The 14,973-nt window shown below is 41.3% G+C and overlaps 1 protein-coding gene across 7 annotated transcripts in view; it reads left to right on the top strand.

Annotated features, from left to right (window-relative positions):
- The first annotated feature begins 4,775 nt into the window (after positions 1–4,775).
- mak (male germ cell associated kinase) overlaps positions 4,776–14,973 on the top strand; it is a 39,239-nt gene continuing 29,041 nt past the window's right edge. For 2 of the 7 annotated variants that reach the window (XM_008114983.3, XM_062977718.1), the window contains exon 1: positions 4,778–4,964. The gene's annotated coding sequence lies outside the window, so the exon portion shown is untranslated. Of the gene's footprint in view, positions 4,965–13,371; positions 13,470–14,973 lie in introns of all 7 variants that reach the window. The other 5 variants (XM_016995162.2, XM_062977717.1, XM_008114982.3 and 2 more) reach the window with 5 other exon arrangements.

Here is a 14,973-nt window from a genome sequence, read left to right as displayed (position 1 = left end):
CAAGGGCAACTAGAGTGATCAGTGGGATCAATGTAAACATTGTCAGAAATGTTAAAAATTAACTAGGTATTTTTAATTACAAAAATGTGAGTGTCAAGCACTGAAAGGGTTAAAATGGGTGCAATGACTCAGCAAAAGCTGCAGTTCAATATAAGCAAGTGTGCCTGTAGCTTAGTAGGCCTCTGTGTGAAAAAGGTCTCAGTGTGAGAAGCCCCTAGGTTGAAGGCCTCATGTGTGAAGCTCCAGAAATTTTTTTTGTGTCAGGAACAACCAGAGTTGCTTCTGGAGTGAGAGAATTGCCCGTCTGCAAGGACATTGCCCAGGGGACGCCCGGATGTTTTGATGTTTTACCATCCTTGTGGGAGGCTTCTCTCATGTCCCCACATGGAGCTGGAGCTGATAGAGGGAGCTCATCCGCGCTCTCCCTGGGTGGGATTCGAACCTGGCAACTTTCAGGTCAGCAACCCAACCTTCAAGTCACAAGGCTTTTATCCCCTAGGCCATCGGAGGCTCCTGAAGCTCCAGTGTGAAGGATGCTTTAAGTAAAGCTACTGTGTAAGTTTAAGAGGCGGTATAAGAGGAGGCTCTGTGAGAGTAAAACTGTTTATCTGCATGAGAAAGCCCAGCATGGAAGCAAAGACAGAAGTATAAAGAACTTTATTTGTGTTATGGAAACCTTGCTTTTGTATATTGCAACCATATTATTTTGCTACAAAGAAAAGCCTCCAAAGGAAGAGATAACATTGGTCTATGTGTTTTGTGCTTTTTATCACTTTTGGCTACTGGTGCTGGGTCATGCTGCTGCTAATAAGTTACTCTGCTGTGCATTTATGGGGGACGTCTTTTGTTAATAAGCTCACTCGCCCAACAAGGGTTATGAGCCCAGTATAGCCCAGACTGCCCAGTCTAGACCAGTAGAGACCATATTGAGGCTGAAAAAATATGGCAATGGCATTTCAAGCAAGTGGACTGCCTTTTGAAAGATTGAATGCCAGCAATTATGCCGCTTGGTCATTTAAAATGACAGTTTCTATCAAGAGACGATTTGTGGTCATAGTGGAGAATCCCCCAGATAAAGGAGAAGAAAATGACAGTCAGGCCGATCAGTGTGCAAAGGTTTATATTGTATTGGTATTAGAGGACAGTCAACTGCCATATGTAAGGAATGCTCAAACAGTCTTTGAGTGTTGGCAAAGCCAAAAGGAAATTTATCTGAGTCTGTCAGCAGGCATGAAAGTTTTGCTGACGAGGAAGTTAGGGTTAAATTAAAAACCTCAGTAGGGGGGAAGTGTTACAAACCACCTGCAGCAAATGAAGACTCTGTTCATGGCCTTGGAAGAAAGGGGCATGTGTTATACTGAAGAAAACAAAGCTTATTTTTGATTTCTTTGTTATCCAGAGATTGGGACCACTTTTGTTATGCTATTCAAAATGTGGATGATAAGGACTTAACCCTTGACTAGCTTCAAGGCTTTTGGAGCAGGAAAAGAGGCTAAACTTTGAGTTATCCTGCAAAGAAGACCATCAAGTAGCTTCTACAAGAAAGGCTAATGAAGTGTGAGTAGCCAGGCTTACACAAGGGTGTTCAATGTAAGTGTTCAAGAAAGTGTTTTGGGTGTGGAGCTCCCTCTTCATAGGCCCTGTGGTTAATTGGTCTATGCTGTGCTCCATTGCAACCTGGATGCTGTGCTTGATCTGTTCCTGGCCAAGATTAAGGAGATCCCTTGGATAGCCCTGGAGGGCAAGGAAAAGCTCAGCCCCACTTTTGATGCAATCACAGTAAGAACATCCCCATCAGTACCTTGTCTTGTTGGGGGCTGGGGAAGGGGAGTGAGACCCTCCCTCTTTCCTAGCCTGCTACAAGAGTCCTCCTTGTGTGGAGACCCATACCTCCTCCACTCCACAGGGAAGGACAACAAGAGTGATCAGCAGGATCAATGTGAACATTAAACATGCCAAGCGGCTGGAGGTGTGTGTCCTGGATTTTCTGCTCACCTTGGTGACAAACGTCATCCAAGTCACCAGGCCTGGGTTAGATGTTCCCAACAAAAACTGGAACAGCAGTTGCATACTTCCAGATCTGCAGAAACATTAACTGAAGTTCATGGCCTTTTTGAAGTGCCAGATGAGAGACTCAAACACTCCACTACACAAGAATGTTTATCTGCAGAGATATGAGGATCATCAGGACGATGTTGAAGAGGGTAAGTAGCACAAGTGTCCACCGACCAAACCTTTAAAAAATGGTGGTGTTGTGTGTTTTCCGGGCTGTATGGTCATGTTCCAGAAGTATTCTCTCCTGACGTTTCGCCCATCTATGGCAGGCCTCAGAGATTGTGAGGTATAAGAAAAACCCAAATAATTAGCTTCCTGGGAGAAATCAGGGCTCTCTTGGCAGTCCATGGGTCTTTGGGGGAATAAGAGAAGCCTCCAAAATCAGAGGAAGAAACCCTTTCCTCTCAGAAAACCCAAGAGTTTGTCTGTTTGGGGGGCTACAGAGGGTCCTTTGGATCCTTTTAGGTTCAGCCTCACAATCTTGTGGCTCTGCCTGCTCTTCAAGTCAGATCAGGGAAGTATGTGACGACACTGCCTGCCAGGCCCCTCCCAAGGAAAGCTCCAAGATGTTTTTCTTTTGAAAAGGTTCCATTTCTGCTACAGATTCTAGGGATGGAGGCAGGGCCGTAGCCAGAAATTTTTTTTGGGAGGGGTTTTGAAAATTTCGGGGGGGGGGGGGGTTTAACCCCTAGCACACACCCCTCCCTGTTACAAACATGTCAATATCTGCTTGAGATAGTGCCTGGAGGGACTCTTAATGTTTTGTGTCTCATAGACTTAGCATGGGGATTTGGTTAACCAGTTAAAATTCATGAGTAAACCAGGGTTTTTTTAATAACCTGAAAATTTTCAGGGGGGGGGGTTGAACCCCTAAAACCGCCCCCTCGCTACAGGCCTGGATGGAGGTGTTTACCTGGTCACCAAGGAGACCAAGTGGTTCCGAGCAGAACACAAGTCTCTGTGGCAGTTGATGCCAGCCATTACCCTCCTAAGCTCAGTCGCGGGCAGAGGGGCTTTGTGGCAGATCCAACTGGGGTCACGCCCCTCCTGATTCCCCCTCTGGCCTGGGATCCTCATTATTTTTCTCATTACTAAGGTTTGAAAGATGATGATGATGGCAAGAAATGTTGACGATTTTCAGGCTCAAGTGTCAACATAAGGCGCTGGTTCAGTCTAATTTCTGTATACACCTACTGATTCAATCTAATTTCTGATGGACATCATTGTATGAGTTAGTGATATTTGTACAGCAAATGTATTCCAAGCAGCTCATTTTTTATCCTCGTTACCATTCAAGGTGCAGACTTAATAAAGATATAATCTCATTACTGAAGTTGTTTTTTTTAATATGGCAAATATGACCCACTATGGGATTTTTGCGTGCTATAAAAAGCTGGGCTTTTTAAATAAAATTAATTGTGTTCACACTATGTACCGTAGATAGGTCGCATTAATAATATATTTAATAATAATATTAGTTTTTTAAAAATATATACATTGGTGTCTGGATGAAAAAAAATGTATTTACAAATCTTCAATGGGAACATCATGAATGATATTGATTCAATGTCTCTAAGGGCCCTTTCACACAGCCATATAACCCTGAATACCAAAGCAGATAATGCAGAATTGAACTAGTGAGTCCACACTGCCATACAATCCAGTCCAATGTGGATTTTATACACATTGTGGAAGGGGCCTAAGATGAAACTCAGAACCTGGAGATGCAAGATGCATCAGGAAAATTAACATCTGATGAAGTTAAATTTACATTGAGTAGGAAACTACATTGCTGTACTATGGAAAGATAAATAATGTTCATCTGTGTACCTAATACAGTGAAACCTTGATTTACAAGCGAACCAATTTACGAGTTTTTTGAGATACGAACTGTCACTCAATTGATTTTTTGCTTTGACATGCCATCCGAGATTAGAGTTAAGAGCTAGTACAAGAGTATGCCACCCACCAGGCGAGGAAAGTGTGGGATTTGTACTTTGATGTGGCACCAATCCTCTTTGGCATAAAAAGCTAAATGCCTTGTAAAACTATAACTCCCACGATCCCATAGCATTGAGCCATTACAGGTTGAGTATATATATATTCAGGAGTATGAATGCAGTTCAGTCCTCCTTTTTCTGACAGGGTTCAAAGTTATAGAATCCTGTGATTTGTAGTTCGGTGTAGCCACACATATACACACACATACTCTCAACCTGCAATGGCTCAATGCTATGGGATCATGGGAGTTGTAGTTCTACAAAGTCTATACATACACACACACACATATGCACAGGAGTATAAATGCAGTTCGACCCTTTTGTCTGACAGGGTTCAACGCTACGAATTTCTTGGATTTGTAGTTTAGTGGGGGCACCAATCCTCTTTGGCATAGAAAGCTAAAGACCTTGTTAAACTACAGCTTCCACGATCCCATAGCATTGAGCCATGGCCGTTAGGAATTGTGGGAGTTGAAGTCCAAAACACCTGGAGGGCCAAAGCTTGACCAGACCTGGTATAGAGGATTATCTGTGACTGAGACGCCACTCCTTCAGGTAGTGCTCACGCAATGGAATGTTTGCCCGCCGCCAGCCAATCAGGACAGGAGAAGGACGCGGCGCGCGCGTCCCTTTCTGTCACTCTACCTCCTACTACAATCCCTTCTTCCTCCCTCCGCGCGCCGTTAGGCTTTCGTGGCCCCGCCCACTCCTTGCGTGCTTGCCCGGAGAGCGCGGGCGCGAGCTCGACGTGTCGGCGCAGCGGGCGGTTGCCTAGGCAACGTGTCACCGCCGGGGAAGAGAGCCCGGGCCGGGCAGAGTCGGAAGTGGGGATGAGGCGGCCCGTGGGGGCAGAAGGACCCGGAGGGGGCGGTCCAGGAGCCTCCGTAGGCGGCGAGGAACTTGGCGGCAGTGAGTGCGGGCAGTCGGGGCCAAGTTGTGTGGGGGGTGGGGGGGGGAGAGAATGAGAGAGACCTTACCCAGTTCTGCTAGAGCCGGGGTTCCCAAGCTTCTGCCCTTCTGTTTTGGACGACAACTCCCAGAATTATAGAATCATACAGTTGGAAGAGACCACATGGGCCATCTAGTCCAGCCCCCTGTCACGCAGGAAAAGGACAATCAAATGCTGACAGATGATCATCCAGCCTCTGTTTAAAAGTTTCCAAGGAAGGAGCCTCCACCATACTCCGAGGCAGAGAGTTCCACTGCTGAACATCTCTCAGAGTCTGGAAGTTATTCCTAATGTTCAGGTGGAGTCTCCTCTCCTGTCATTTGAACCCATTGCTCTGAGTCTTAGTTTCCAGGGCAGCAGAAAACAAGCTTGCTCCCTCTTCCTTATGACACCCTTTCACATATTTATACATGGCTATCATGTCTTCTCTCAACCTTCTCTTCTGAAGGCTAAACAGAGCAAGTTCTTTAAGACACTCCTCATATTTATTTATTTACTACATTTATATCCCGCCCTTCTCACTCTAAATGGGACTTACAGCAGCTTACAAATAATATGTATATACAATATATTATATTATTAGTATAGCACAATATTAGCATTATATATTACTATATTGTACTATACCACTATACTGTAATATTATTAGTAATATTACATGTAACATATAATATATAATATTATATTGTATTATTATCAATATTATATGTATATACAATATATTAATTATTATTATTGTATATTATATATATATATATATATATATATATATATATATATATATAAAAGCATAGCATGTTACTGGGGGGAGGGGCCTCCAATTGATTGCATAGGAGCCAGGATGGAACTGTCTTCCCCTCTTCGCTCTGGCCTCAGAGCATCAGTTGGTAATTGATAGGGATTCATGGTCTCCAGACCTTTGATCATTTTAGTTGCCCTCCTCTGAACACCTTCCAATATCAATATCTCTTTTGAACTGTGGTGTCCAGAATTGGACACAGTATTCTAATTCTAACCAAAGCAGAGTATAGAGGTACTATGACTTCTCTCATTCTAGACACTGTACTCCTTTTGATGCAGCCCAAAATTCCATTGGTTTTTTCCCCAGGCAGCTTGTCCAATGGATAGGGAGCTCTGGAAGCTGAAGTCCAAAGCAACTGGCGGACCAAAGTTTGTGAACCACTTTACTGGAGTCACCCAACTTCTGCACTATTTCAGATTTATTTTAACCATTTCCCCCTACAGTCTAAATTCAGGAGTGCAGGCAGTCCCCAAGTTAGGAGCAAGATAGGCCCTGTAGGGTTGTTGTTAAGTTGAATTTGTATGTAAGCCGGAACAGGCACATTTTTAAGTGTTATTCCAGCATATATATGTACACACACACACACACACACACACACACATATATATGTAAGCTTTGGATAGTATAAAAGTTAAAGTTTTCCCCTTGACATTAAGTTTAGTTGTGTCCAGCTCTAGGAGTTGGTACATATCTTTATTTCTAAGCCAAAGAATCAGTATTGTCCATAGCAGTGGTGGGCAACCTTTTGAGCTTGGTGTGTCAAAATTCACCAAAAAAAAAAAAAACCAAGCATAACTCATGTGGTGTGTCACTTTGAGAAAAACCCCATAATTTCGCAATATTTATAGTTTTAACAACAAAATTGTGTAATTGTAACTATATTTAATATCGTGTTCCCTCATCATGGGGATTATGTTCCAGGCCCATTACAGCAAATGTTTCATCCTCGGCTATTGCACCTGGCCGTGCAGGAGCCAAGGATGAAATGTCCTTCTTGGCATGCGACCACGTGTCAGCAAAAATGGCTAGGCGTGTCAGTGCTGACATGCCTGTCATAGGTTCGCCATCACTGGTCCATAGACATCTCCAAGTCATGTGGCCGTCATGACTGCATGGAGCACCATTACCTTCCCGTCAGAGCGGTACTTATACATCTACTCACATTTGCAATGTATCAGTAGACGGCCAATTCTCTCAGTATGTTCTTAAGTCGCTTCCTACACGATAAAAAAAAAGGCTATGTGTATACAGTGTATATGAAACATAAATGAATTTCATGTTGAGGCCATCTCTAAGTTATTTTATTATATATGCATATGTAAATGTAGGTGCTCCAAAATCCTAATAATAATAATAACAATAATCTGATGGAGCACTGGAAAACTGGACTGTTTGTTGGAAATGAAAGCTATGGACTTGAATACATCAGAAGAGGAATTTTCCAGGGAGACTCATTGTCCCCTCTGCTTTTCATTATTGCCACGATCAAACCTCGGCTATCAAACATCTAAAAAATCTCACAAAATTTCGCATCTGATGTACATGGATGACCTGAAGCTGTATGGGAAAACGCAAACTGAAATCCAGTCTCTGACCAACACTGTCCTATTTTTTAGCACTGATATCAGCATGGAGTTTGGTTTGGACAAATGTTCGACAGTGGAATTGAAGAAGGGAAAAATCATTGAAAATGAGGGCATAAAAATGCCTAATGGCCAAACGATCCAGTGTCACCAGCCAGAGGCCTATGAATATCTGGGCATATTACAGCTGGACAACATCAAGCATGAACATGTGAAAACTGTGGTAAGCAAAAAATACACACAAAGGGTCAGAAAAATTCTTAAAAGCAAGCTCAATGGAGGCAACACCATCAAGGCCATAAACACCTGGGCCATACCTGTCATAAGATATACTGCTGGCATTATAAACTGGACACAGGTGGAACTGGACAATTTGGACAGAAAAACAAGAAAACTCATGACCATTCATCATTCACTGCACCCTTGCAGTGATGTTGACCGGCTATATCTGTCTAGAAGATCAGGGGGCAGAGGACTCTTACAAGTAAAACGAACAGTCAAAGAAGAGGAACATGCCCTGGCAGAATATGTAAAGCAAAGTGAAAAACCTGCTTTGATTGAAGTCAAAAATCAGAAACTCCTCAAAGCAGAGCAGACAAAAAACCAGTACAAGAAAACCGCACTACAAACTACAGCTGACAGCTGGCACAACAAAATATTGCATGGAAAGTTCCTTGACAAAATTGAAGGAAAAGCTGATAAGGAGAAGACCTGGTTATGACTCACAAATGGGACCCTGAAGAAGACAGAAGGCCTGATCCTTGCAGCCCAGGAGCAAGCCATCAGAACAAATGCAATTAAGGCCAAGATCGAAAAATCAGCTGATGACCCAAAATGCAGACTGGGCAAGGAAACTGATGAAACCATTGATCATATCCTCAGCTGCTGTAAGAAAATCACACAGACAGACTACAAACAGAGGCACAACTATGTGGCCGAAATGATTCATTGGAACTTATGCCTCAAGTACCACCTGCCAGCAGTAAAGAACTGGTGGGATCACAAACCTGCAAAAGTATTGGGAAATGAGCATGCAAGGATACTGTAGGACTTCCGAATCCAGACTGACAAAGTTCTGGAACACAACACACCAGACATCACAATTGTGGGGAAAAAAAAGATCTCAGCCGGCATTTGGAAACAATAGACATTGACAAAATTACGATCTGTCAACTGCAAAAGGCCACCCTACTGGGATCTGCGTGCATCATCCGAAAATACATCACACAGTCCTAGACACTTGGGAAGTGTTCGACTTGTGATTTTGTGATACAAAATCCAGCATGTTTATCTTGTTTGCTGTGTCATACAATAATAATAATAATAATAATAATAATAATAATAATAATAATAATAATAATTTCATACCCAATGTATTTATTTATTTCATACATTTATATCCCATACTTCTCACCCCCCGGGGAGGGGGCAGGCTCAGGGTGGTGTTCTTTAAAGCTAGGGTGATATAAATATTGCTAGGCTCTGACAATAAGAATATTGAAAGAAGAATCCTGATAACTTCTTATTCTAAATATACTGAATAAAAAGATATCAGGGAAAGGGATTTGTTTTCTAACTGTGTGAAAGATGACAGATATACAAATGCAAAGGAGAGAAAAAACTTAACTGTACTCTTTTGTTGTAAAATGAAAGCTACAGTTTCCACATGAATGAAAGAATATAAACATCCTGTTTTACTACCTTGGCAACCACATGTCACTGTTTATTAACTGCTGCAGTTATCCTGTAAAAGTAAACATGGAAAGAAAACTGAAGCCAGATTAACACTTCCATAATATTAATTATATAATCCATGTAGGCATGTAGTTCCAGTCAAATCACTGACCATTTACAGTTGTTAAAAGGAACAAATAGGGAGTTTATGCCTCTAAAACAGTGGTTTTCAACCTGTGTTGAAATTTCTCCAGGTGTTTTGTCCTACAGCTCCCAGACATTTCAGCCAGTTTACCAGTTGTTAGGATTTCTGGAGGTTGGAGGCCAAAACATCTGGGGACCACTGCTCTAAAGTGTCTAGGAATTAAAAGTAATAATCAATTTTTGGTCTTAAATAAACTAATTAGAAAGAGATGGTCATTGGCCTCCTCTATGGTTGGATGGCCCTTGTTGTCTCTTCCAACTCTTTGATTCTATGATTCTGGGTTATGACCCTCTTAGGTTTCTGTAAGTATTAATGCACTATCTAGAGTGGTGGTGACTATATTTATAAATAATGCAAGTATTGTTAATTCTAATGAAATCAATGTTTAAAATACTTCTTAAAAGATTATTATAATTAGGCTTCAATTTCCTTACTATTTGTGAAGTCTGTTCTTGATCTTTACCTCTGAGAACTAAGATGAAACTACATAGGCCCCCTTCTACACAGCTGTATAAAATTGGTCTCAGCTGGATTACATGACAATGTAGACGAAGGGCCCTTCAACACAGCCATATAACCCAGAATATCAAGGCAGATAATCCACAGTATCTTCTTTGAACTGGATTATCTGCCATGTAATCCAGTTCAAAGCAGACAATGTGGGATTTTATTCAGCTGTGTGAAAGGGGGCTCAGATAATCCAGTTTAAATCAGGTAATGTGGATTTTCTGCTTTGATAACCTGGATTATCTGGCTGTGTAGAAGGGGCCTCAGTCAGAGGAGCCTGTGGGCCCTTCCACACGGCAATATAACCCAGAATATCAAGACAGAAAATCTCACAATATCTGCTTTGAACTGGGTTATCTGAGATCACACTGCCATTTAATCCAGTTCAAAGCAGATAATGTGGGATTTTATTCAGCTGTGTGGAAGGGGCCTATGTTTCTTGGAATTGATGAGTGCGACTTCTTTTTTCATTTAGATGTGTCAGGCCCCTTCTAGACACATGCATAAAATCTACATTATCTGCTTTGAATTGGATTACAAGGAGTACAGACTAAGGGCCCTTCCACACAGACATATAACCCAGAATATCACGGCAGAAAATTCCACACTATCTCCTTTGAACTGGGTTATCTGAGTCCACACTGCCATATGTTCCAGTTCGAAGCAGAAAATGTTGGATTTTATTCAGCTGTGTGGAAGGAGCTCAAGATAATCTAGTATGCAGATTTTCTGCTTTGATAACCTGAATTATCTGGCAGTGTAGGAGGGGCCTCAGTTAGATTTTTACAAGTTGCACTGACATCAACAAGATTTAACATGAGTATACCCCCAAACACCTCTCTATTGATAGCCATAGTATATAAACCTAGCAAATTTGTATGTTTTAGTCTTGTCTGATGACCTGATGAACTCAATAATTTGTAGGCATAAACATTAGCATTTTATTACCATTTGTTACTAACAGTAGTTATATGAGAAGCATGGTGTAGTGAATCTTACCTGTTAGGCCAGAAAGGGAGCCTGGATAACTGTAGGGCAGACCTCCATATATCTCAGGTCAAAACAGATTTTATTCATCTGTGTGGAAGGGGCCTCAGAGAACAGTATAATATTTATGCCCAACTTCTTTTTTTCCCTATATATAAAAGGCTTTTGGCATCGCGGCGATGCACAAAACAAAAACCCAAACCCCCCAAACTGAAAAATTTGCAACACAATCAATCATCCCCGCCTCAAGTAAGATACAACACAATTATACTAAAAACACAATCATAACATCAATACAAGGCCAAAAACCGCCACACGCAATGTGCGCATGCGCCACAATCCTCCCAACCCTTCCCGCACGCACACAAACCCTTTAAGATATAGAGAAGATGGACATCTACACAGATAACATAAAATATACACAGAGCGACACATATAATATTTATAAGTACCTGTACACAATCAAGGCTTATATAATTTGAAATTCTTTTTACCACAACACTGTATTCATTCTTCAGTCAGTATGATGAGAGGCAAACTTCCGCCTCCCCTTCTCACATTTAGGACTTCAACTCCCACAATACCTAACATCCTACTGGAACTGATCACCACGGCGACCACCGAAACTACAGGCGACGAGCGGAAATGCCCCTCTCTTTGTACGGCCGAAGGCAGGAAGGCAGGCACGGAGGAAGGGGCTGTTCCTACCCTGCACACCAGGCCAAGTCGCCCTCCCTCACCCAAGGCACCCTCCCCTACCATGCCCTCCACGCCACTACCGCCCTCTCCTTCGACCACAAAACCGCCTCCACCCGCGCCGACCGGGCCCTGCTACATCCTGTACTTTGGACAGCTGGACATGATGATGCTGGCCCAGTACAACCATCCCGTCTCCTTCCCCTCCTCCTTCCACATGATGGCCCTCTCCAACAGCAGGTACTCCGCCATCTACCCCGAGGACCTCGACCACGTATTCTTCACCCAGACTTGAGCCCTCCCTTCAAGTATTTTCAACTTCAACTCCCACCATTCCTAACAGCTTAAGCGTTTGAGGGAGAAAAGGAAAGGGTGTTAGGAATCCTAGCAGTTGAAATCCAAACCACCTGGAGGGAGGGCCCAAGTTACCCCACGCCTTTATTCCAGGGCACAGGCAAACTCCATTTACCCCTCATCCATACTACCTAGAAAATACAGATTATCGGATTTAAACTACATTATCTGACAGTCTACACTCAAACCCCTGCCACAACCGACCTCATATAATCCAATTCTAACCACCTAATATAACATTATCAATCTCTCTATATAAAAGGGTAATGAAATTTCGGCCTAGGACAAAACAACAAAACTACACATCCCAGAAACACTAAACTTGGCAGCACAACCCCTCATCCATGCCTCTACGTTCATACAACAAAAAGAAAAAGAAAGTCCTAATTAGAGGGAGAGGAATAATTGTTTTTATCCAATTGCTGACAGTTAGAAGGCTAAGCTCCACCCACTTGGTCTCCTAGCAACCCACTCAGCCCAGGGGACAGGCAGAGTTAGGCCTCACTTAGGCCTCTTCCACACTGCCTATAAAATACAGATTATCAGATTTGGACTGGATTATATGGCAGTGTAGACTCAAGGCCCTTCCACACAGCTATATAACCCATTTATAATCTTATATTATCTGTTTTGAACTGGATTATCTGGACTCCACACTGCCATATAATCCACTTCATTGTGCATTTTATACAGCTGTGAAGAAGGGGCCTCATATAATCCAGTTCTAAGCATATAAGATTATAAATATAATATGTAATAATTACTGTGATATAATAATACAGAACAATATAATATCTAAAATCAGGACAATAAATAAAGTGCAACACTCTGAAAGCATAGGGCAAAGCTAGTATAATATATAACAGTTACTGTGATATAATAATACATAACAATATCATATCTAAAACCACGAGAATAAATAAACAACAACACTCGAAAGCAGGAAAATGGGTAATTCCACAAACGAAACAATCAGGACCAGCTAACACTTCCCAACAAACGAATCCTCCACACAGAAAACAAACACCCTTTGAACCTCCAAGGCCATTAAATACTAATCGAGGTGGCTAATTCCACCATTCAAACCTCCCACACCGACACTATTAATTCCTCTTCAAACTACCCAACCAAGGATTCCGCAACGTACAAACCGCCCACACTTACAACCATCAAACCTATTCAATACTTTTCAACCACACCAACATTTCCCCTACATAAAAAACCCCCAAACTCTAAAACCACAACACTACTCTGTCCCATTCAACCTGACTTATCAAGAATACCCTATATACAAAGCGACCAGGATTTTAACCTACAAACCTATTCACTACCATTCTGGCCAAACAAGGCTTTCCCTACTAAGGAACTACCCAGGCTTCAAACCGCCTCTTTCATTCATGCTCCTACTCCAACCACTCCAACGGCCACACTTTCACGCTCCAAGACTATTCACTCCTATTCCACCTGTCCAACAAATAATTCCCATAAACCACAGCAACGCGTAGCCGGGCAAAGCTAGTTTTCTATATTTGATTCTTTCTTTCTTGGAAACTCACCAGGGACCAGCAGCAGATGTCTTGCAGATTGGCACCTGTTCAGAAGCTGTCAGTTTGTGTAATACTGACCTACACAATGAGGGATGAAAGGCATCTTTACGGTAATACATACAGTAGAGTCTCACTTATCCAACATTCACTTATCTGGATTATCCAGTGCAATCTGCCTTTTAGTAGTCAATGTTTTTGTAGTCAATCTTTTCAATACATTGTGATGTTTTGGTGCTAAATTCGTAAATAAAGTAATTGCTACATAACATTGCTGTATATTGAACTGCTTTTTCTGTCAAATTTGTTGTAAAACATGATTTTTGGTGCTTAATTTGTAAAATCATAATGTAATTTGATGTTTAATAGGTTTTTCCTTAATCCCTCCTTATTATCCAACATATTCGCTTATCCAACATTCTGCCGGCCCGTTTATTTTGGATAAGTGAGACTCTACTGTATTACCATTCACTCTACTGGTCTTTAAAAATCACACAAAGTCCATTATTTCTCCTTCTCTTACGCTTTTAGGAGAAACTTTGTGACACCACATTCATAAAGCTGTGCTTACAGCAATTCCATAATGCACAATTTGCTGTTTTGTATGCAGCATTTAAAGCCTGGTTTCATACTTTTTCTACAGTAGTCCTTAGTTAGCAAGAAGAAGTGCCTAGTAAGCATCCTAAATAATGTCACTTCCTTTGATTAGCTCAGCAATGCCAAGAGCATGAAATCGTAAACAGTTTGGGGGAAAGTGTCATACTTTTTCCCATGTTTTTCTAACACTCCTATTGCCTTTTAAAAACCTGGCTTTTAATAATGGTACTGTATGTCTAATGTCTTCACAAATCATTGGACTAAATTGGGTCTTTAAGAATTTGCTATGTTTTAATTTTGAATGTGTGTTTAACAAGAGACATAAATAAAAAATCATGTTATTTGGTTGTATTTTTAGATTGACAAACACTCTATGCCGTTTCATTTGCTTTATTGTAATCATTTACACAAGTCATTTCACATTTTGAAGGATTATATTTCTTTGTAATTTTTCTGTTGTCCATAATGAGGGGATGTACAGTAGAGTCTCACTTATCCAACATTCTGGATTATCCAATGCATTTTTGTAGTCACTGTTTTCAATATATCGTGATACTTTGGTGCTAAATTCTTAAATACAGTAATTACAACATAACATTACTGAGTATTGAACTAGTTTTTCTGTCAAATTTGTTGTTAAACATGATGTTTTGGTGCTTAATTTGTAAAATCATAACCTAATTTGATGTTTAATAGGCTTTTCCTTAATCCCTCCTTATTATCCAATATATTTGCTTATCCAACATTCTGCCGGCCCGTTTATGTTGGATAAGTGTGACTCTACTGTATTTATATGGTGAGTTTTTTATTGTAATTTTATACTAACGTTGCTCGTGGATGCTTAGTAAGTACTGACTGACAACTTAAGATGCCTGCTGGCCTTAGTATTGTTCTGATAGTCTATGCAATTCTGAAGGGCTTTGTACTAAGAGGTTTTGTGCTGGAAGTTGTTGTCACTCAGTTCTAGGGGAAAATATGTATGCATATCACTGTTTTTTGCAGACTTTGTTTCAACTATGT

This window comes from Anolis carolinensis, chromosome 4 (assembly GCF_035594765.1).
Source record: "Anolis carolinensis isolate JA03-04 chromosome 4, rAnoCar3.1.pri, whole genome shotgun sequence".
In the NCBI taxonomy this organism is placed as follows: domain Eukaryota; kingdom Metazoa; phylum Chordata; class Lepidosauria; order Squamata; family Dactyloidae; genus Anolis; species Anolis carolinensis.
The sequence above is the reverse complement of the archived record's forward strand: the minus strand, read 5'-3'. Positions and strand labels throughout refer to the sequence as shown.